At 33.1% G+C, this 23,406-nt stretch overlaps 2 long non-coding RNA genes across 3 annotated transcripts in view; one reads left to right on the top strand and one right to left on the bottom strand.

Annotated features, from left to right (window-relative positions):
• The window catches only part of LOC115880099, a 56,593-nt gene extending 33,838 nt beyond the window's left edge, over positions 1 to 22,755 (bottom strand). Inside the window, exons 1-2 of the long non-coding RNA XR_004049805.1 lie at positions 22,688 to 22,755; positions 22,425 to 22,632 (exon numbers count right to left, since the gene is read on the bottom strand). This is a non-coding gene — a long non-coding RNA (uncharacterized LOC115880099). The remainder of the gene's footprint in view (positions 1 to 22,424; positions 22,633 to 22,687) is intronic.
• LOC115880098 lies at positions 4,284 to 6,362 on the top strand. Of its 2 annotated transcripts, none has more exons than XR_004049804.1 (3): positions 4,284 to 4,823; positions 5,090 to 5,385; positions 6,008 to 6,362. It is a non-coding gene; the product is annotated as an uncharacterized LOC115880098 (long non-coding RNA). The 2 variants fall into 2 exon arrangements; XR_004049803.1 differs by lacking the exon at positions 4,284 to 4,823 and adding an exon at positions 4,850 to 4,996.
• Positions 22,756 to 23,406: the final 651 nt, after the last annotated feature.

The following is a 23,406-nucleotide window of genomic DNA, read 5'->3' as shown; positions in this document are numbered from 1 at the left end:
TTTATAATTATTTATTATACGCATTACAGAGATGATTTGTTTTAGGAATAAATGTAATAACAGCCACTACCCATTCTCAACTAAAAACCGAAGAAAAATGTTGTGATAAAACGTTTTTTTTTCTCTCTTTTTTCTACAATGGTATACATGTTTTTATATGTTTTAATTGTGTTATAATAAGTAAATAAAAAAGTTTTAATTATTTTGACCAGTTTTGATTGACGTTGTTGACAGGTGACTGGTTCGAAATTTCTACACAGATAGCGCTAAATCGAAACATTTTGTAAACAAGGTTTCCATTTATTGTCGATTCATTTTCGAAACACGAGTTTCTCTCTTTTTAGACACAAATATGATATAATGTAGGTAATTTGTGTCCGACTCCGTGTCAATTTTATAAAATAATGAATTAAAATTCCGCCATGCTGGCTAGTGATACCGTTTTTAATTAAAAATATATGTTTTTATCGGCTGTTGACCTTTTAAACTCATAAGAACGCGTTCTGATTACATTGATTTATATATTTTTATTTTCTGAACGTTGATATAGAAGTAGAAATAAAAATCTATATGTAAAAAAAATATGTTGTAGCAACAAATAATGATATACCTATCGGTAAAACCTAAAAATTCAAATTAGAGATTTTAAGGTTCTTTTCATTTTGAAATCCACACACAGACATACACTCTTTTAGTTTGGTATTTTGTTTCTTCACATTTAATAGCGATAGCAGCAAATTAGATAGCAATTTAACAATGTTCGTATCTATTACGGTTACCGAGATACCAATGCTCGTACCTCGAATTTGTAGCACCCTGTATACATACGGGAGTTATTATTATATTTCAACTCCAGGAACACATCTATGAGTTTTTTTCGCGAAAAGAATTGAGAATTCGAATAATGACAAGACAAATGATATATGTCTAAAAAAGACAGCGTTTTAGAGTGACAATTTGGTTATATAAAATTTAAAGTGAAAAGTTGATTATGCTAAAGGGATACATATTCTATGAGTTTACTGGTTTCCTTAACGATTAACATTAATTTAAAAATAAATTCCCAACATGAATAATGAACCGAACATTTAAACAAAAACAGACCACAGACTACACAAAACAAATTGTTGGTTAGTAGCATTTAGTAGTAGTCAGAGATATAGATGTAGTAGTATTTTGGTTTAATGGCCACAGCTATCCGGCCGGGTGATAGAGTTATCGTTTTTTAATAAAAATTAAAAAAAACATTATAAAATTATAAAGCTAAAATAGTATACGGTTTTATATTAACTAAATTTTTTTTGAAGTTTATAAAAACCATTCGTAAAAGATATATATATATATATCCCTCAAATCCTTCAATTTTATAGCTGTTAGTAAGAAGTTTCACTTCAAATATGCGCACATAGTGCACACACAATTTTTTTTAGTGTATTATGTGATCTTTGTAGATTGTAGCTATACCTAAATTCTTTAGGATACAAAATGTTAGATTAATCAAAATAAAATTTATTTCCATTCTAAACAACTTAAATCGATGATACTTTAAAATGTCGACAAAGGGAGCGCTAATACTTCGATAAAATCGAACATCTTTCAACAAATAAGCCATAAATCTTGGAATATCGCAATTCTCTAAATATTTAACAGGTGGATAAGTATCTTCTGATTTTCTGGTCTGTCTGTTAATCTTTTTCGGCGCCATGATACGAAATTTACTCACATTCTGCTCCAGTAAAGCTGTATTTATTTTTTAAATATATGTATTTCGTATTCGACATATTTTAATATAAAATAACGTCTTTATACGTTCGGTAAATAGCGAATTTATTGTTAGCCAAAGATTTAAGTAGAATTAACTTCAGAAATGTTAGGTTCTGGCTGTTAAATGATTACGTATGGATAAGTCTAAAATACTCAATGTGTTAAAGTTTAAATATACCTATGTAGTAACTCCTTTTCCCAATGTGTTTTGAGACAATATTTTATTTTTTTTTACCATTTTACTATCCCTACTCACAGTACTTCAGTACCTCGACGAGATAGTCTTAGTGTTCTTCACTGAGTTTCCATTGCCACTAATAAAATTTCGAAAGCAGCAAGAGACGTGGCAACACCGTGAGGACTGCGCTACAGCTCGAAGACTGTGGCCAGTGGAAGATAGGAAAAATACAAAACAACTATTAAAGCACAAAAAGAACCTAGTACGCATAATTGTAGGTGTTATCACTAGAAACTGCCCCACGGGGGTAAACGTCGTGAGATGGAAGATTTCCAACGACAACTACATGCGGAGAGGAAAAAGAAACCATAGAGCATCTGCTGTGCCACTGTCCGGCACTGGAATACCGACGCTTTAAAACTTTAGGGCAAGGTTTTTTGGGGGACTAGAGGAAGCAGCAGAAACCAACATCAGCGACATCCGGAACTTTGCAAAGAGCTGAAAGTGTTTTAACTCAAAGAAAGAATGAGAGGAAGGTTTGGTACAATAATAACGGGGGTATCACAATGGGCCCAAGGCCTCTGAGTGGAGGATCAAACAGGATCCCAAACACCAACAACCTAATTACCTAACCTTAAAAGAATTTCGAACTCCCATTTTGTCCATTTTAGTTAACTTACCATACCAGACTAAAGGAATTTATTTACCGTCAACTGTGAGGGTGTTCGCAGCGTAGCCATCATATGGTGCGTTTGATAAGTAGTTTCCAAATTGTGGAAATTTCCCCACTTTAAAGAGATGTTATTGTTTTTTGATATAAAATCGGGTTCTTTAATTTTACGTTTTTTCTAATGAGATTCCTCGTGGACAACTCAAGCTTTTGGCCACTTTATGTTGTACTGCTTAGATTACACACGCGGTCTAGAATACTTGACTTCATTGTTTCACGTCTTTGTACAGGGTGAGTCAACGATAGAATAAATTCCGTTATCACATTGCTTCAGATAATATCACAGGGTGCTTCAAAAAATTGTGGCGGATATAACATATGTTTTTTTAAATGCAATACTGTGTTTTTTATTTAATTTTTAGATTCTGCGTAAAATTCTATAACTTACACTAATAAATTATTTATACTCTCTCGATACTTAACTCACTACCGATATTTGTAAATCTGGGAAGCTATCGTACCGGAACTTTTAGATATTCCTTTAGGTAATTTATGTGAAATATACTTTCAGCAAAATGGGGCTCCCCCTCACAACTTTGAAAACATTAGAATTTTAGTTTTAATTTAGTTAAATTATTATTTCTCAAACCAATGAATTGGAACAAATGGCGCATATGATGGCCTCCCTGATTCCCGGATTTGTCCGTTCGCGATTTCTGATTTTAGGCATTTTTGAAATATGAAATATATCATGGCAACTTCAACAATGTCGGGCAACTGGAAAATGCTTAAATAACGCAAGCGTTTAGAATTTGCAAATAACCCATCCCGTAATAATAAATTCCGTTATAAAAAAAAAGAAAAACATATTCAGAGATTCAGTGGTAACAGTTCAAAAGTAAAATATATCAATCCCAAGTAAAATGTTAATATGTGTATGACTATTTTACTAAATACCATTTGATTTTCTGTTATTTATCAGGGCCTACTAATAAGAAAATGATGTAGGTATTTTAAATATGCAGTAAATAGTGAAAATAAATATAGAGTGATATATATTTTTGAGAAGCTCATAGCAAGTATTATTATTTTTTTTCTCGTTAAAAACAGACTACGCCACTGTATTCTACGTAAAAAGTTCTACAAGAATCTATTTTCACATTCTCGATATCATCCACAATAATGGAGATATACGAGAGCTGTCCCAAATTGCCAAATTTTCAAAAAGATCCTGTAGCTCAGAAACGAAGAAGGCTATGAAAATTTTGTTTACAGCATCTTTCGTTTCAGGTTTGTGCAAACCGCATCCTCCGATCTTTACTAATAATGGAGATATCGTCTGATTTCAACCAAAATGAGACACCCTGTACAGTGTGTCCCATTTTGGTTGAAATCATACGGTATCTCCGTTATTCGTGAAGATAGAAGGGTGCGGTTCGCACAAACCTGTGCCACTTTTTTGTCAAACGGAAGATGCTGTCAACAAAATTTTCATAGCCTTCTTCATTTCTGAGCTACAGGATCTTTTTGAAAATTTTGCAATTTGGGACACCCCTTGTATCTCCGTTATTGTTAAAGGTATCGAGAAGGTGAAAACTGTTTATACACTTATATATTTTTAACTGGTTTGAAGAGTAATAATTTTTTGTCCGAACCTGTATAAAACACAGGGGAACTGTTTACATTTTATGCGAATGCCAACATCCTATTGTTATTGTTTGTTATGTTGCCAAGTCTACCGGAGATTTGTCAAAGCCTTTGTTTATTTTTAATTTTGTATACGTATACTTTGGGGAAATCTTAAGAAAATAATAATATAATTAGAGCTTACTACATTTGAAAATTTCGATATTTATAATTTTATTTAGTACTTAATAAGATTCAAGTCAAAGATTACAAGAAATATTTGTAAATTTCGTCATTTTTACATCAACCGTTATGATTAATTTTTAATCTGGCAATGCCGCTCTGTTGTTATAGTATTTTCTATAGTAGGGGAATTGGACCAATTGGACGTGGTCAACAGTGTTAATAAACAGCTGATTGGCAAGATCAGCTTTTATTTTTCCATATTTCTTAACTATTAATAAACTATTAGTGTATAATTGTTTCATTTTATATAAAGGACTAAAATTAGCATTTAAAATGGGTCTACACTGGGAAATATGTAAGAATTAAAGAATTTAAACATCGTGAAGTGTCATTTCAAAAGTAAGTACTGTTCTGTGGTAATGCAGCATTTCCTTTTATTTACCTATTTGTTAATATTTGTTTTATAATATAATATATTATGTATATTATAAGAAGTAATGTTTATATTTTTGTTACAATATTGTCCGAATCAAAATCGTATAGTTGTATTTAATTATGAATACAAATAATTGGTAAGTTACATAAATTATAATTGGTATGTTTACATTTATAAAAAATAATGCCTATTTACGTTTTGTATTACTAAGATAAATATTTTATTTCAGATTTCTAAAAGATAGTGAGAGAAAAATTAAATGGTTTTCCCTGTTAAGATTTATTCATAGCATGATATTAAAAAGTCGAGCAAAAGAGAGCTCAAAAACAGCTGATTGTAAGGAATTGAAGAAAATATTTAAAAACTGATGAATTTTCACAGCCATTTATGTCGCGATTTATGGTGTTTCAACTGTTTTAACATCACCTAGGAAATTAACATTAAGACTGCATTAAGATATTAGGATCCTGCAGATAACTAGATAAGAAGTATGATCTTGTTAGCATACCTATTCCGTCATAATATGTAAGTACATATATATTTACAGTTTATTTTTTTAGTATAAAATATTACTATATACTAATATGTATACACAGATTCAAAGTGTACATGGTGGTGCCTTTCATACAATACGAAGGTTTCAAGGATTTTTGTTGGAAGTTTGTATTGAAATGAAATTTTGAGAACATATGGAGGGTTCAGAAGTCAATCAAGTTAAGGGTGGCTGCAACGATGTCCCATAATCCTGCGGTTAAAACATATCAGCTAGTTTTTATATATAAACACCAATTGTTTTGTTTTAACAGCAGGATTACAGGACGTCGTTGCGGCCACCCTGTCAGTCATACAAATTCACTTTCATTTCCCTTGAAGCCTTCACGTCCTATGAGAGGCGCCACCCTATATATAGATTTGTATATATTATATTAATATTATTTTTCTAAAATTACACAATAGTTGTATAAGATCTCACCACCAAAAAAAAAGTGTTAGGCTTGGCTTTGAAAGCAAGATTTATGTCATTTTATACAATGTAAATTTATATGGTGAATGTCATTGATTGTCAATTTTATTTTTATTTTGCTCACAATGTATTCTCAATGTAGATATTTATATTCACCAACTTCATGTTTATATTTTCTTTTAGGAAGTGAAGATATTCATGGTGTGGAAGTTGTTACTTTAATTACATAGTGCATATGAAATTGGTCCTTTACATCACATTTAAAATCGACGTAATGCTACTATGCAAAATAGTGAGAGATGTGAACCCTAGGGAGAGCCAACTGGACGCCGTTTTTTTTGATCATAACAGTATTTATGTCTTATTATTCATATTTTATAAAACTAGAAATTTATGATGTATACTAATTATTATACATACTAATTAATGTAATATTTAATAATTATGTAATAAGTTAGTAGTTATTAGTAGTAATAAGTTAATAAACCATACGATCGAAAAAAAACGGCGTCAAAGGCGACTGGGGAATGAAAATATGATAATTTCAGCGTGGTCAAGCCCTAGACGACATTTTCTTGGCTCAAACTATTTTTTAAAGGCGCTCTAAGGTAATGTAATTAATTTTTATATTAAATAAAAATGATTTTTAAATGGTGTAGTTTAAGATTGACCTCGCTAAATTATCAATCGTCATTCCCAGCCGTCTTTCACGCCGTTTTTTTTAGATTATTTGCTATAACTATGTTATTTGTTATGCAAATATGTTAACACAAAAAGCCAATGAGAAATTGGTTTCTGCTTGGATCCTTACAGTGGCATTTAACAAAATATATATTTTTTTCAGGCTACAATATTTTATTTAATATGAACCTGTAAATGTAGTAAGAATATTATACATATATTTTTTACTTAGTCCCTAAATATATATTTAAAATACAACACTTGTTTTTTTATTAATATCGTGTTATGATTAATACCTAATTAATGTAAAATTATATGATATGTAAATATCATTACATTGAGAATTCGTTTGGTCAAAATATTAGTCATAACAAGAATTTATTTTGTCATGAGTTTTTAGCCCAGAATCATATAAAATAAATGAATTTTAAAACTACAGAACATTGTTTTTTTTGTTTTTGTGCTAATATTTCTAATTAAAATTACCGAATATATTTTACGGTATAGGTAACCAGACCTATCGTTGTTTATTATGGTATAACTGGTCTGAAAGCTCCATGCTACAGAAAAGATGAATTTTGTGCTTTTTCATTATACTATATTAATTGTATTATTAATGTATATCTACTGATATTCAATATAAAAATTAGTTGTTCACATGTATCTACTTTTCTTTTGTAATTAATATTATCTAAATAACAACACATCTTATATAATAGATCCATTAACATTATAGTTTATCAATCAATATATATATATATATATATTATACGATAATACGTACCTATAATATCTTTTAATTATATCTAACTTTTAATTATTGAATATTTAATAAACACATTTTTTTATAGTGTTTGTCAAATATTTTATAGCATATATTATGTATTTATAATAATTTATTAGTTTTATTGCATGAACACATTTTTAAAATTTATTATTAAAAAAATATTTTATCTATGCCTCTAACCACCTACTTCTATATCTCTGGCTTTTACCAGCTTTTACTCATCAATGAAATCTCAAGGATAAATTCTGTTTTGATGCTCTTCTGCTTCGAATCTTAGAATTCCCCTACCACTTTCCTCTTTACCCCGCTGTCCATAAACTAGGGTAGTGGGGGCACTAACCGATAAAACGATGTAGGCACCTCGATTTTGTGAATTTATGAATGACTTGCTCTATCTATTTTTATTGTTAATCTAAGGTATAAAACTACTGAGTAGAGGAAAGGGTGGTAATATGGAACCCTGCTGGTAATACGGGACCCCCCCATAAATAAGGATTTAGAAACGCCATCTATGATTTGTTCACCAAAACTTGATTATTACGTTCCGAAAAGCCCACAGGAAGGTTTCTATCGCCTAGTATTTTACTGTGGTCTATTAATTCGAGGTTATGCTTTGGCGTCAAAATCAAATGTTATTTGTCTCTGCTTTTCACAGCCATAAAGCGATTTGTGGTGAATTTATTCGTTGATTTTGTTCATTAAATCTTGAAAGTGTTGCCTAATATCGAGTTTTGAAAGGTAAGCTTTTGTTTATTTAGATGTCCAAGAAAAAAAAATAAATTGATTATTAGCATGTGCTTTTTTGGAATATGGAACCCCTTGCTTGCTGTTAATATGGAACCTGGGTCCATATTATATACAAGGGTTCCATATTATATGCAGATTTATAATTGACCTGAGTGTATAAATTGGAATGGATTGTTGCAGATTGCACTATGCCCCGAAGTTCATTATCCCCGAAAGCAAAGGGCAAAAGGAAAACATGGGACAAACAAGCAATGGCCGAAGCTGTGGAAATGGTGCGTTCTAAGAAAATGGGCCTGAAAAAGGCTGTAAAATTGTATAAGGTGCCAAAAAGCACTTTGCAAAGACTAGTTCACGACACCGAATATTCACCCGAACAAGTTGTCGAAAAAAAGTTAGGTAGAAAACCCGTTTTTTCTACTGAAATTGAACAACAACTAGTCGAATACCTGCTGCTGATGGAAAGCAAATATTTTGGGCTTACCCGCAGAGACGTTAAAGTAATGGCCTATCAATTGGCTGTACGAAACGGAATAAAGCATCCGTTTGGGAATAAAGAAGAAGCAGGTCGTGCTTGGCTGGATCATTTTTTAAATCGTCATAAACAAAGATTGTCTATCCGAACACCAACTGGAACATCGTATGCTCGGGCGAACAGTTTCAATAGAGAATCTGTAGCTAAATTCTTTGATATCCTCGAGATGGAATACGAAAAGAAAAAATATACGGCTGACCGCGTTTTTAACGTTGACGAAACGGGATTGTCTATAGTTCAGAAAAAATACCTAAGGTAGTTGGGTCAAAAGGGAAACGGCAGATCGGTGCGCTGACGGCTGCTGAGAGGGGATCACTAGTGACCACCATTTGTGCTATGAGTGCTTCCGGCATATTTGTTCCCCCTATGCTGATTTTCCCAAGGAAAAATATGACTGAAACTCTGATGAGAGGCGCACCTCTCGGAAGTATTGGAAAATGTCATCCATCTGGTTGGGTGCAAAGCAATTTATTCACTGATTGGTTTAGGCATTTCATAAAATACACGAAACCAACAATAGATGACCCTCTTCTACTTATCTTGGACGGACATTATAGTCATACAAGAAACATGGAAATAATAGAACTAGCTAGAGCAAACTACATAACCATAGTATCCCTTCCTCCGCACTCCACCCACAAGTTGCAACCCTTAGATAAGACTTTCATGGGAGCTCTAAAAACCCACTATAGTGAAGAGATTCGTATATGGTTGCGTCAAAATGAACGTCCTTTGGGTCCTTGATGAATGCCGAATGATATTTCGAAATGATATTGCCGAACTTTTTGGGAAGGCATATTTAAAGTGTCAAACTGCAAGTATTGCTATTAATGGTTTTTTAAAAACTGGATTATTTCCTTGCAATAGAGGAATTTTTACGGATAACGATTTTATAGCAGCTGAGCATGAAGCCGTGATGGCTGAAAGTACTACAGCTCAATTCTATCATACTAGAGCAAGTCCACCAACAACTACACATCTATGCCCTTTCAATATCAGTGAAACTGATCTGGCAGAAGCAGGTTGCAGCCCAGCGCAACCCTCGACAATCTCGAGTAACTCCTTTGTTTCCCCTGTGGTTATTGGGCCGGTACCAAAGCCAAAGAGAAAAATGTCGAATAAAGGACGAAAGGCCACTTCAGCTGCAGTAATTACAAGCTCTCCATATAAAACAGATTTGGAGAATTCGCTCTCGTCGAAACCAGGTAGCACAAAAAACATTTCGAGTCGTCAGTCTCGTGGGTTCAGCACGGATATTGTAAAGACTAGCGGTAAGCGATCAACTTTAAAACAATCTGAGAAAACGGCGCTTAGCCTCAAAATTAGTTCAAAGAGAATTCAAAGAAAAAGAAAGATTTCGGAATCCTCTGATTCAGATGAATCGGTTCACGATGGCACAGTTACTTCAAGTGATATGGAAAGCTCAGTTGATAACATATCTTCCAGGACAGATGATGATGCTGAGTGCATATTCTGCTCACAACGATTTTTGGAAGACAGGAAAGGAGAAAAATGGATCCAGTGCCTTATGTGTCAATTATGGGCACTTGTTCTGTGTTCTGGTTGTGAAAAAGCCGACTGGGTCTGTGATTTTTGTCAATAAGTTTCGTTGATTTGAATTATTTTTTGTTAATTTTGCATTTTTTGAATATAGTGAATAAATATCGCTACAATTTTAAATATATCTGGTTTATTATAGGGGGTTCCATATTATCAGCTACTTTTTACAGTTAGATAATTTGTACTATTTTATATTATTAGTTAATTATGAAAAAACTTTAAGCATTATTTAAATTCCAAAAACAAATAATAATTCTAAATATATTAGGCATACATGAGCGATATATTTGAAAAATAATTGATGATAAATTTTTGAGTTATCGAATATAAACAAACAAGGGTTCCATATTACCACCCTTTCCTCTAACAAAATATACATTTACGACGTTGTTTACGTAAAAAACATATCTTGGTAAAAATTGCTACGAGTAATGGTTCTGGTGATATTTGGAATCGAAATTATCAACACCTGCAATCATTGACATAAATTAAACATGTTGACCAAATAGTTATTAGACTAAAATGATAAATTTGAAATGTTTTTGTGTCAAAAGTTCAACAGAAACTGTTTTATCATCATTTTTTCGCATAAAATTTCTGATTAATTTAAATAAATAAAAATTTCCCAAATTTATTATTTCAGTCAAATAACTATCTACTCAACGTGTTTATTTTTTGTCAATAATGACAGTTATTGACTATTTCCATTCTAAATATCTTGAGAACGGTTGCTCGTAGCGATTTTTGCCAAGAGACATTTTTTACGTAGAAAGTCACGGAAATATATATTTTTTCATTCAGCGGTTTTATACAGGTACGCACGAAAAGTTATTGGTCTCCAAAACAGTAAAAACACATGTAGGCAGCGCCCCCTACAAATAGGAGTCATATTAACACTTGTATTAACATCAAAATCAAATTTCTCATGTCAACACCCAATTTTCCTCCAAGTATTGATGTTACTTCAGAAATTATTTGGAAAAATTCAAAATAAAAATGAAACTTCTACACCCTGTATCTCCGAAACTAAGCATTTTAGGACATACATTTATACGAACTTTTTTGCTTATTTTTATCTGTAGAATATGCCGCTGAAGTTTCCGAAATGCAGTTCGGACCACCCTGATGTTGCTCAAAATTTAAATTGGTAAACCTTGATTAGTAATCTTCGTTGCAGTATAATTATTGTTTAATGACAACAGCGTATCTAAATTATGTTGTAGTCCCTCCCGCATTTGCTAAAAAAATAGTAGTGTGGACGCCTCAGGAATTGAAACTTACGATTCTAAATACACAGAAACGTCGAAAATAAACAAGGTTATGACAATTTCCATTCCACCCTCGGATCTTGTTAGCGAAAGGGACTCGGAAGATCCAAAGCAAACCGAAGCGCAATCTAAGGGCGACCGTCTCTTTTGTGTCGATCACGTGCGCGGCGAAGGTGCGGGCCACGTGCCGGCCGCCCTTTTGTTTGGTTTGGGCGACGCGTCGGCCATCGAATTAGCCGGATAATATTCGGGGGCGTCCGATCTAATTCGCCGTCTAATCCGTCATGTCGCTCGTGTCGGATCGTTTTAGAATCGATTTAGGGACACGTAAGATATGTGGGCTACTGTTTGTATTTTGATTGGATTTTGAGGGGGGTAACTTAAATAGAAATATCTTCTTGACCAGAATAATTTGCCTCTTCTAAGAGATTCTGTATATGGTGACGGCATCCTGGGTATCAGGGCATGAAGGTCACAAGGGTAATGAAAACGCAGATGAAATGGACAAAAAATGGCTCATCAATGCCATCCAGAGATCCAGAACCCTACCGGCTACAAAACGATGGGTGGCCAACAGATATCAAGAATGATGGAGAAATTCACCATGGCAAAGATGGTCAAAAACGTTAATAGTAGAACATCCGCTAAAATCCACGGCAGTCCTGATAAGCAAAGACAGAAAGACAGTCAAAGATGTAGCGGATGCAGAATAGAATCTAAATCCAATGGAATTGACGGATGAAGCCATATGCAGGTTCTGTAAATCTGAAGAAGAATCGATAGAACAAATTTTATGTCGGTGCGACAGCCTGATAGGCCATTGTTTGATAGACAGCTATGAGTGTGGAATTTGTGAGATTGGGGGTGTGAAGTTTGGAATTTTAAAAAAAATGTTGGATTTTTTTTAGTTTTTAGTTAAAAAAATATTTTTTTGATAATATGACAATATAAAGGCCTTGGGACCTTATGAATATACTAAAAGTAAAAAACTATACTGGTGGAATCCAGATATAGAAAATATTATAACTGAGAAAAGACAAAAATATCAATAATTTTTAAATACAAATAATGACAATGATAAAGTAGAATATAAAAAAATACAGGCAGTAGTCAAACGCAAAATAACACAGAAGCTTTTTAAGCTTGAAAATCAACACTTATCTGGGTGAAAGAAAAAGTACTAAAAGCTGGAAAATGATAAAACAATTATGACAAAATCAAAATAAGGACATAATATCAACAATAACAATGGACAAATGGGAATTGAATTTTAAAACATTACTTACTGAAAACAGAACATATTTTGAGACAGGTAAAGAAACACAAGAAAGGATAACAGTAGCCGCATCTCCCCTCAGAATAACAACTAAAGAAGTAAGGGAGACATGTAAAAATTTAAAAAATGGCAAATCCACAGGCCCAGGAGATATACCAGGAGAAGTAATAAAATATGGGATGGCATTAGTTTAGTTAAATTAGAAGCATTAAGTAGAAAACCGACATATAACTTTTCCAGATGTGCATAGATGGCACAGAAGTACCAAAAGATTTTAAAACTTCAACGATTTTTAAAAACTGAAATCGAGAAGACTGCGCAAACTATAGAAGTTTGGCAGTGACAAATACATTAAGTTCTTGGTATATTCTTTGCAATAAGTAGAATACATGGAAAGGTACCTACTAAAGAATAAAATAGTATAAAAAATAATATAAAATGAATATAAAGAGATAGAAATAGAAGAACAGGGGGGTTGTAAAGCAGGAAGGTCTACTGTGGATCATCTGTTCACAATATTACAGGTGAAAAAACGGCCAAGGATCAAGAGGTACACTTACTATAATATAGACCTTAGACCTATAAGGCTTATGACAGCATACCATTAAATAAATTGTGGAAGACGTTGGAAATAACTAATATAAATGTCAAATTACTTAAAGCAGTTTATACTAGAACACACTTATACTAGAACACCCTTAGATAAGGAAAGAGAGGGGACGGGTAACATACATATTCTCCCGTGATCGGTTTATGAGGCCAAAATTCGATCACCGGCCATAGTTTGGTGACAACATTTCGAGGTGACACCGAGCGAATTTTTATGTTTTTTATGACAACTGTTTTGTTTTAAATTTATAAACTGTGTTGTTTAGTATGGTGAGATGTTCAGCGTATGGCTGCAAAGGCCGAAGCGAAAAAAAAGTGGCTGGAATTACATTTCACATGTAAAAATCGATACACAACTTTTGTTATGTGGTCATAAAATGTACATTTTTTTCATTATAGCAGTAAAAATATGTAAAATGCTTTTAATATGTCTTGTACCACATCCAATCCAAACTATTTTTAATAATTCCAAGTAGTATTTCAATATCCTGTATTACAATTAATGTTTGAAACTATAAATAATGCTACTCAGCCTGGATTTCTCCAGTGGCGTAGGGAATTATAATCAGAGAAATACAATTTCTGCAATAAACATTTCTTTATATATTTCATTTACATGTAAAAAATGTATAAAGTATTGTTATCAAATATGTAAAATAATTGTAAACTATAAAAAAATGAAAAATTCTAGTGATAAAAAATCTATATGTATAGTTGTTATATAAAACTTAAATTTACCTGCCAAGATTTGTTGGGGGTGGACAAACTTGTGGTGGGCTACTTGTTACTACATACATATATTTTTTTAAATATTCTTTCAAAAAATTTGCTAATTTAAGTGTATAATAATAGTTTCAGTGAGTAATTAATAAAAATTTAAAAATAAATAAAATAACACAAAGCTTCTAGAATTGTTTTATTTTTTTGTGGATAAATTCGGATATTCTTATGATTGAAGGTAACAAATATTAAAAATTACATTATTCATTGAATCCGTACGCAAGTGTGAAGGGGCGGAATGACTAGATTCATTATTATACCGTATGGTCGAAAAAAACGACGTCCAGTTGGCTTGTAAATGACGATCGACGACATTCCCCATATAATTTTACATATAAAATGACAGCGATCTTCATTTCATAGCCATCGCTGACGCCGTCTTTTTTCGATGTCGTTTTGTATAGTTTTTATGTCATTTTATATGTAGAATTATATGGGGAATGTCATCGATCGTAATTTACAAGCCAACTGGACGTCGTTTTTTTTCGATTATACGGTATAATAATGAATCTAGCCAATTCCCTTCACACTTGCTTACGGATTTAATGAATAATGTAATTTTTAATATTCATTTGTGAAATTGTCATTTCCAAACAAACAAGACGCCGTTTTTTTTCGATCATACAGTATATATGTATATACACGTTTAAAACATATGTTATTACATTATTTTTTATTTAATTATACATTATACACACGTTAATAAATAAATAATTGTCTTGATTATCAGTCCATGTGACTGTTAAATAAATTTTGCATTATCGACTTAGATATTCTAATATTATAAAAGTGAGACTATAAAATACAAAATTGTATATGCATTACTCAAAAATGAACGATATGTTAGTTTTTATTATATTAGTTTTAATAAATATTTTGTACCGTCTAGGTACAAGCTAATTTTCAGAAATTAGCTTGTGCATCAGTGCTACGCCATTGGAGAATTTCGAGTGGTGACAATTTGCCTCACTTTCAGCTGCCGTGTTACCTGTCCCCTCTCTTTCCTTGTCTAAGAGAACACCACTGCTAGAATAAAAATACTCATTGTCAGAAAACATAAAAATTACAAAAGGCTTCAAGCAGGGATGTTGCCATCTCCTATACCTACTATTCAAAATATCCCTGCAACAAGCACTAAAAATGGATGCTCAAGTGTAGAGAAATGGGAATCCCGCTAATAAATGAGGACTTACTTACCCTATACACCCTATTTTTTACGGACGACCAGATAGTCCTAGCCCAAGACCTCGAAGACCTTGAGTACATGACAAGGAAGCTGATAGAAGAATATAAAGAACAAAGAACGTGTTTATTTTTTATTATAATCTTATTTTTTTTTAAACAAAGGACCAAGGCTTCCCTAGGTTCCCCTTAGCTTGGCCAGGATGAATTGCTAGTTACGCTAATAATAACACATTATCAGATGATGGCAAAACAGGTCAGTAAAATGTTATGACAACAAGGGTCAACAGTGTTTTTTATATTCTTATTGTTTTTTATGTTCTATTTTCTTCGATTTCTAAAGGTTCCTGATCGGACTATTCCTCACTCTGTATTTCTGTGTTTTCCAGTATTTCGGATACGTTTTCTACGTATACTTCCTTACTAGAGGTAGGGGGTGTCCTCGAGAGGCCTTACTATATATCTGATTAATAATTCATATTATGTGCGATGTACTCTAATACAGTTTGTGACTTTTATTCCACGTTCTATATTTTTAATCAAAACTACTCCAGGAATCCCTAAGAGGCCACCCCTATTAAACACATCGATCTTAAGGCGAATTCTGACGACTCGTGTACTTGTCCAAACATTTTTTATTGGCATGTACTTGCCATGTCGTGTGAACGGTTTACTTGTGTTATTTGCAATTATTTGTCACTCGCGCCGCGCGTGAGCGCCAAGCTTGTTTCAGAAAAATATTGTTTACAAAGATGGTATACTTGTCAAGTACGGAAATATTGACGTACTTACCAAGTACACGAGTCGTGAGTATCCGCCTTTTGATCGAATAACGATCACCACGAAATTATTATGCTGAGGTCCCGTGAACACCTCGTTTTAGTTTTTAAACGAAATACAGCCAAAATTAGATTTTTAAAAACTTTTAATGAAGAGAGTTTTGTGAAAAACTTTGTATACCTATCTGATAAAAGCCACAAATATATAATATTATCCCCTATATTTCTCGCAATTTAAAGCAAACTTTAAACTCGCTTCTATTCAATAGACAAGAACCTTAACGAGATTACCCGCGCGATCCATTCGATCCCTTAACCTAAAAGTAAAGACGTGGCACGGGTTAAAGGAAGGCCTGCGAGCGCATCTCGCAAGACGCGCCAGCAGCAGGTGGGAGCTTATTCTAAGCCCGACCAGGTGATGCAGTAATGCACCTGGTCTCTAAATTCTATCGTCTCGTTCTGGATTAGAATCTGGGGCTCTCCCTCTTCTATCCTGCTCTATAGCTCAGTCTCTCTACAGGGTTGCTCAGGCTCAGCGTTCCGAAAAAACTCCATAGTAGTTTCCTTTTATCAAAATTAAAGTCGGATGAGAACTGGCTTGTTAGTTATATCATAAAATACTTGTTTTAGTGGAGAAAAATGCAAAGAAGAGTTGAACCAATAGACCTACACGCTATTTTTTATTTGAAAAATTCATATTTACAATTTAGTTGGGTATTAATAAAATATTTTGGTTTGGATATGACAGCCATAGAGAAAAGAAATAAGTTTAGGTTGGAAAGTGCCCATAAGGACAATGTAAATACTATTTGGTGCTATTCTTACAACGCCAACGGTCGCTCTCCAAAGCTTTTGATAATTCGGAACGGTTCGGCTTTTTCCGGAATTATGTGGCCAAATATAATTTATTCAAATTTATTATTATTTGCTTTTAATTTTTTAAATAAAATACAGTGTGTTGCATATAAAAAATAGTAGTGGGAACTATCGAATGAATACTATCGAAACATTCGATAGTTGCAATTCATTCGAATAATTCGATAGCTAGTAAGAAAACATTCGTTGAAAACTATTCGAATAAAAATTATCGAATAGATGCGTCATCTGCCTTGAAATATTGTATTCTAGTAATTCGGCAGGAAAAAACATTCATTTATAAAATTCATTCATTTATGAAATTCATTTATTCGTCAGGATCGATTATAATAAAATATTAACTGGATTTTAGTTGTCACCCGGCGACGTAGGTTTCTTTCCGAGAAACCCGACAGCGGTCGGTGGTTTGGTTTGGCATTCGATAGTCGTGGCTCAACGATAAACGATAACCATTTAGTCGCACGGCGAGGTTGTCACATATGCTTTAGTATACAAATGAATGAATGATTTTATTCGAATAAATCCATTCGATAGTTGAAATCATTCATTCAGTAACCATTCGATAATCTAATTCATTCGATAGTTCCCATCGCTAAGAAAAAACTTTATTTTATATAAGGACATGTCTGAATTACCTATATGAAACATTAGAAACCGACGTTATGCCACGATCCACAATTGTTTTTGCAGTTCACAGTTCACATAGCTTTTTAAGTTTTTAATGCCACTTTTTCACAATTATCACGGGTTTGAGTAAATAAAATTTTAATTAAGCTCACAAGTTAGCAATACTTACTTCGACATTTTTTCAATGAGGGTGATTTAAATTTCGAAAGATTTTAAAATTTTTGAAGATTCTGACTTTGAGAAGAGAAAATTATTTCTGTTCTTGTTCGGTGGTTGTTTTTAGCAACCGCTATAGCAGCGCCCTACAACGTATGCGCTCCAAAACAATTATAAGTTTTGGCGGAAAACCGAGCATTCCAATCGAAACTTTCCTTTAACTATGGTGACAGTTTAATCTCTGATTTGACATCTCTGAGAGCAACAACGACTGAACTTCCATGGCTAACTCAGTACAACTGTTTAAAAATATAAGAATTGGCTATAATTCAGTAAATTTTCGAAAAAAAACATATTATAGCTTACATCACTGAAAAGCTTAAAAAATTGGGCTTTTTATGAAGTCATGGCCAACTATAGTTTCCATTTAAAAAAACACAAAATTGTGTCATATTTCAAAAATGACAGGCTTTAGAAAAAAAACGAAGAACACAATCTCATTACTCATTAAGGATGTGATTATCTACAACTTTTATCTAAAAACTTTTGGTCTAACATATAATATAACGGTATTAGGGAGTATTTTTAAAATAGCCGATTTTTTTTCGAAATATCTAGTACGCTATAAACTTTTTCAAAAATCCGAAAGGCGCATATGTTTGTCCTCACAAAACTGCAATTCTTTCCCCATTTAACCGACTCTATAGCTCCATCAGTAATTTCCAAAACACCCGTAGAAAACCCAGCCTGTATGTATTTCAAATTTCAAGAATCACTTGATATAAATTATGATATGTATTATGGATTATAGAGTGGATACGACAAAAGACTCAGATAATAGATGTCATCCACAAAGTCAAATCCCTCAAATGGTAATGGACAGGACACCTGGCAAGAAGAACGGACCACAGATGGACCACAAAAATTACAGCACGGTAACCACGTGGAATTAAGAGACCTAGAAGAAGACCGAACCTGACATGGGACCATGATATTAGGAAATTAGCAGGGATAACTTGGGCCCGCATAGCCAACAATAGACAACAATTAATCCGCCCCAACTAGCTATAAAGAGAGTATCTAAATATGTGAGAGAGGCTACACCATAATTGAAAATGATTGAATAAGTGATGATGATGATGATGTATTATTGAATGTTTGGAATGTAAATTAAAAAAATCTTTTGAGAAAAAAAATGTATCTCTACAGTATTTCGTATAAAAAAAAGAAAACTTTAATGCAAAAGATATACCTAGGGGAATTTCGCCTAAAATTACATACTTTTTAGAATAAACTCTATAACTTTTTTATTTCACAAACGACAACAACCAGAATAGGAATAAATAACATAGGAACATTTATCAAGTTAGTATAGGAACAGTTACTGACTTAAACAAATACAAACATATTTAAATTAATAATCTTAACCTAATATACTCTATGTCATTTTAGGCATTTATACTCGGATAAAATGACATAGGAGTAAACACTGCTAAAATAAACTCATTTTTATCACATACATCGACTACTATGTTGAAGATCAAACACATATATCACAAGTAAACATCTTAGCTTTTGGATCTATTCCGGCGCTTCAATGTGAGACCATTTCATGCATGACTAGCATTTTACCCACATTTCCATAGGTTTGGATCGCGAATAAAGGTCATTGCAGTAGATGCAAGCAACCTCATCGTTGTCGTCGCTAGTAGTGGAAAAAGGATCGTGATTTTGTTTATTTTCTGTATCTTGAAAACGATTCATCATATCGAGCGACACTTTTTGTTTCTTAGACCTAAATTTTTTCGTCGGTATTTTTTGTTTTTCTGCCTTCTCTTTTAATTCATCTAAATTTGGTGTTGATGTTAAAACCAACGGACCTTGACTTCTTTCTTTTGTTTTTTATTTTCACGGCTTTTGGAGTGGGCTTTATCTCTTCAGCCTTACTATCTGGTATTCTGTTTCTTGTTCTGAGTTTGTCGATTGTTGAAAAGTATCCATTTCTAATGGATGCTTTTCTATTTGATTTTGCAAACCTGAACATCCAGGTTCAGTGAGATCAGTTTGATCTGATGGTTCTTCTAAGACCAGGTTCGTGACATCAGAAGAAGAAAACATCCATTCCGGAAAAATGTCTGGATTTGGAGTGTAAATGCCGGTGGTTTTAAAGCCACTAACTGCATTGCCCATAACAGCCGCTTTTTCATAGGCTTCCGAAAATAGTTGCCCAACTTGAAACGCCGTCACTGTTCTGGCCGGATTTGCCTTCATCCATTTGGTAATTGCTTGATTATAGTAGTTTGATAAAGGTCCAAAAAAACTTACGTCTAAAGACTGGATACGGTCAGTACAGTGAGGTGGTGTGCATAGCAAAACAACACCATGTCTCTTCGCATATTCTAGAGCTGGTAGATATTTATGGCTAGAATGACCATCAAGGATTAGCAGAACTTTTCTATCCACGAATGCATTGGAATATTTTACGAAGTGCGATAACCATTTTTCAAATAACATTCCAGTCATCCAGCCGGATTCTTGACATAGTTGAAGAGTCCCGGTGGGTGCATGATCCGTCAACTCTGGCTTTGATTTTTTTCTTGCAAATATCATTGCGGGGGGAATGAATGAGCCTATTGTGTTCATACAACACACAACAGTTGTATGAGCACCACGCTCTGGTGATTGTTCCAACCTGTTTCCGTCCTTTCGTGGCAAAAATTTTATATGGTCTTTGCACCGTTGATAGTCCTGACTCATCCATATTATATATTCTTTCTGGTGAAATTTCATTATCCCTTATTATATTTTCTAAAATGTCAAAGAACTTTTTTACTTGCACTCTGTTAAACGCCGAAGCCCGGGCTACTGACGTAGTTTCCGGCTGTCTAAGCTATATGTCAGAATTTCTCTTCCGGAACCCATAAAACCAATCCCATCCAGCCATTTTATTCTCTTTATTGAAACGGTGTAAATGATTCTGCTCTGCAAATTCATAAGCTAAATAACGGAGTTCAGTAGTTGTTAAACCGTAAAATTGTTCTTCGACTTTTTTTTATGTAATTCACTAATTCTCTTTCCTTTTCAGGCGGAAAAGTAGTGCTCCATCTTCCAAGACCTTTATCTGATCCGTCTGATACGTTTATTTACATTCCGGCACCTACGTCTCAAAGTGGCTTGAGGGACATTAAATATCTCTCTTTTGGCTGGAGCTAGCCAACCCATCTCCCCTCGTTCGATGGACTGAATCGCTTCTTTCATGTCATTTTGACTCCATTGCTGTCTATCTGACTTTCGTGAGCAGTTTCCCACCATCTCTGGAAATAACAAAAAATTAAGCTTAAAATGACATACTATGTCATTTTAAACTGATAAGCCCTATGTCATATTACCCATAAATACATTGGCAGCATTTAATTGTTCTAACTTTTTACAAAATATAATTATTAGATTCATTAGCATTGGAAATTCAAGATAACGGATGGAACTTACCTGCCTTGTAATAACTTCCAAAAAAATTACGATTAACTTGAAAATACGAAAAAACGAAACTCGTACTAAAAAACTGCTTCTGACTCAAAACACATATACTCGTCTAAAAGCTACAAGACAACTGATTGACATCCCGTATTAAGTATGTCACGTGACGCACATGTGAGGAAGAAGTAGAGATAGAACAACACCAATAGTATCGCGGGAAATTTGAATTTGGGCTGTATGTCATTTTACCCGCATATGTCATTTTAAGCGAAATTCCCCTACTTGAATCATCCTGTATATCTATGAAAATGCTTTTAGAAGATGCGCTACCATTGCCTGCATATTTTCGAAAATATTACAACAAAAATCTTAACCTTCATTCAGAACCTCGCAATTAGTGGAATAAATTAGTGGTTTCAATTTGTGTAGAAATTTGCTCCTTTAATTTCAATGTAAAGATTTTCAATGGTAGACACTAGAGAACTTTTTAACTTTTCCACTAATTATACTTTAAAATTTGCGAGAAATGTCATTTTGGCCTTCGATTATTATCTTACGTCAAGAGAAATGGTGGTTAGAAACACGTTAGAAATCAAAAGTTCATTATTTTAGAAGCTAAATATTAGGCTTTCTGTATGGATATAACTGACTAACCCAAACTGTTGCTAGGATTTTCTATTAATTTTAATTGTGTTTTGTGAATTATCGTAAACTAAAAAGTATAAAGTATAAAGCTTCATTCAGAACCTCGCAATTATTGGAATAAATTAGTGGTTTCAATTAGCGTTAATTCAATTTCAATGTAAGCATTCAGAACGTCAAAATTAGTGGTAGACATTTTCAATTAGTATAGAAAAAGTTAACAAACTTTTGACTTTTCCACTAATTATACTTCAAATGTTGCGACAAATGTCATTTTAGCCTTTGATTATCTTTCGTCAAGAGAAGTTGTGGTTAGAAATGAAAAGTTGATTGTTTTATAAGCTAAATATTAGGCTTTCTCTATGGATACATCTGACTAACGCAAGCTGATGCTAGAATATTCTATTAATTTTAATTGTGTTTTTTAAACAGTGTGAACGATCGTAAACTAAAAAGTATAAAGTGTAATTGAAACCACTTATTCAATTTATTCCACTAATTGCGGGGTTCTGAATGAAGCTTAATTAAAAACCATTAATTTATACCACTAACTGCGAGGTTTTGAATGAAGCTTGAAACAGTAAAATAAACGAATAGAACTTTTTTAAGAAACTAGGTCACCCTGTATATTCCTGCAGTAGTCCGGATCAGGCAGGAACTTCGACGTTCCATCTCGAGCTTAAGCGTCGGAACGCCGTGGGATAGAGTAAGTAATTTGACGGGTTTTAGACTGGCTTTAGGGCCTTCCAGGACTGATTCCGTTTAAATACTTTCGGCTTGATGTGAAATTGCTCGATGCGCTTCAAACATCGACGGATTTCAGATTTTCCTAAAGTTCGTTGTAGATTAGTTTCAAATAGGTCTGGCGGTGCTTGTACGTTCACCTCTGATTAAAAATCTATTAATTCTTTTTTTAACTAGCTGATAAAAAGCTATCTTCGTACCACCTGACAGTGAAGTAGAGTGACATTTTTTTGTCAATTTTGTAGTGTAGAAAAATCGATTTGACAGTTATTATCACGTGTTCTCTATTCTTTTGTTTATATTTCGATTCAAGTATTTTCTATATACAAGGTGGTCCGAACTGCATTCCGGAAATTTCGGCAGTATATTGTGAATATATAAAAATAAGTAAAATAGTTCGTATAAATGTATTATGTCCTAAAACCTAAAATGCTTAGTTTCGGAGATACAGAGTGTAGAAGTTTCATTTTAATTTTTATCAAATAATTTCTGAAGTAACGTCAATATTTGTATGAAAATTGGTGTCTGGGAGTTTTTTGACATAATAAATTTAATTGTCATGTCAATAACTTTTCGTCCGCACCTGTATAAAACTACTGAGTGAAAGAATATACATTTCCGTGACTTTCTAGGTAAAAAATGTCGCTACGAGCAACCGTTCTCAAGACATTTTAGAATGGAAATAGTCAATACATATCATTATTGACAAAAAAATAAACACGTTAAGTAGATAGTTATTTGACTGAAATAATAAATTTGGGAAATGTTTAGTTTTTTAAATTATTCATAAATTTTTCTGCGAAATAATTATGATAAAACAGTCTGTGTTGAACTTTTGACACAAAAACATTTAAAATTT

The sequence above is a fragment of the Sitophilus oryzae genome, unplaced genomic scaffold (assembly GCF_002938485.1).
Source record: "Sitophilus oryzae breed Bouriz unplaced genomic scaffold, Soryzae_2.0 scaffold_1614_pilon_pilon, whole genome shotgun sequence".
Classification (NCBI taxonomy): Eukaryota; Metazoa; Arthropoda; class Insecta; order Coleoptera; family Curculionidae; genus Sitophilus; species Sitophilus oryzae.
Note: the sequence above shows the minus strand (reverse complement) of the source record. Positions and strands in the feature narration are given on the sequence as shown.